Raw genomic sequence first — 2,084 nt, 5'->3', positions numbered from 1 at the left:
CCTACATTCTGCTATGACCCCTCTGCTGCCAAATTCATGCATTGCGTTTTAACTTTTAGATATTGCCTTTTTAAAAAAAATTTTTTTGGCCATGCAGCATGTGGGAACTTAGTTCCCTGACCAGGGATCAAACTCGTACCTGCTGCAGGGGAAGCACAGTCTTCACCACTGGACCACCAGGGAAGTCCCTAGATACTGCCTTTTTCAGTTCTAAACTTTCTATTTGATTTTTTTTAAAATAAAGTGAATGGTGTTTTTTTAAAAATTTATTTTATTTTTGGCTGCGTTGGGTCTTTGTTGCTGTGTGTGAGCTTTCTCTAGTTGCAGTGAGCAGATGCTACTCTGTTGCAGTGTGTGGGCTTCTCATTGTGGTGGCTTCTTTTGCTGTGGAGCACAGGCTCTAGGTGCATGGGCTCAGTAGCTGTGGCTCACGGGGTCTAGAGCACAGGCTCAGTAGTTGTGGCTCACGGGCTTAGTTGCTCCGCGGCATGTGGGATCTTCCCGGACCAGGGCTCGAACCCGTGTCCCCTGCATTGGCAGGCAGATTCTCAAGCACTGCACCACCAGGGAAGCCCTGATTATTGTTTAAACATTCCGAGTGTTTTAAATTTTCTATTCTTTTCATCTATTTTGTCCTTTTCCTCTATTTAGATTATATAACATATTTGAGTTCTTATCAGCTAACTTCAGTATCAGCAACATCTATGGATCTGCATCTATTATTTTCCCTCTTAATTGCCAGTCTGACCTTTTTACACATCTAGAAATTTTACTATGTGCCAGGTAGTGTGTATAGAAGAACCATAGAAGTTTCACAGAAAAGAGGGTTTCCCTTTTATTTCATTAGGCAATTAAGGTGAGTAGCTAATAAACTCTATCCAGTCAGAAATTGGGCTTGATCAGAAATATACTGTAAGTTTAGCAAGACTCAATCTCCTTCTGGTATGTTCCTGTTCCTAGATTCTGGAAATACAGATCTCCTCAGCCCTAGAAGCTAACAAACAGTTCTGACCTTCAGAGGTTTTCAGCCTCCTTTAGCCACCTACTTCACGCAGCTTTAAAACTTGGGCAAACGTCTTTAAGAGAAAACTCACTGTGTTTGAAGAAGAGCTCCTCTCTGGCAGCACTGTGCAACTGAAAGGTATCTTACTCTTGTCTTTTAGAAGTTTTTGGGCTAGCTCCACCATTTCTTGTGCAGCCACAGAACAATGAAAATAGCCCAAGGTGAAAACTGTGTGCATTTAGGGTCCCTTAATATTTCAATTTGTCACTACAGTACTATGCAACTGCTAAAAGTCTGCTGACTTCTCTGTCCTCAAGCAGAAGCCCTTTGCCTGGAACAATCCTGATCTACATCCTGCCCCCAGATAAACAAAGGGCTGGCAATTATCAAATCACTTTGTAACAATTTTCCCTTTTCTGTAAGTTCAGTTCATCCAGTCCTTTGTTTCCACAGCTCTCTGAACCCCTTAAAATGTGATTTTCATAGTGTATCCAATTTTGTCTAGTGGGAGAGTGGGCCTGTGACAACACACTTCATTTCACTGCTACATGAAAGTCCAGGGTTTTTGGTTTTGTCACTAAGCGTATTTGTTATTTTCATTTACACTTTGAATTTTATGTACAAAATTTCCTACCAGTCTGAACGTTTTGTACAGCATGCATTTCAAGGTTTAGGCTTGCTGAAACCACATATACATCCAAACAGTTTACCAAGATCACAGAGCTGAAACATGTTAAAGTCCATTTTTATTGATGCAGATTTTTTTTTTTGTTTTTGTGAAGTTGCACATGTTGTTAAATCTTTATTTGCATCTCCTTTTCCATTAGTTTTTCTTCTTTGCTTTTTTTCTACTGACACTTTCCCTTTACCATTTTCAAGACATTTTCTCTGTACTGCAGATACTAGTCCTTATTTTGAGCTATGTCACAAATGTTTTCCCCATATTATCTTGTCTTTTGACTTTATTTTTTAATAAAGATGTTCTGATTTTTTTTTAATGTGACTGAATTTTATGTCTTCTGGATTTTGTGAAATAGATTGGTAAGTCTTTCCCACTCTAAGTTAACATGGAAGTTATTAC

Source organism: Kogia breviceps, chromosome X (assembly GCF_026419965.1).
Source record: "Kogia breviceps isolate mKogBre1 chromosome X, mKogBre1 haplotype 1, whole genome shotgun sequence".
Taxonomy (NCBI): domain Eukaryota; kingdom Metazoa; phylum Chordata; class Mammalia; order Artiodactyla; family Physeteridae; genus Kogia; species Kogia breviceps.
This window is presented reverse-complemented; position numbering follows the sequence as displayed.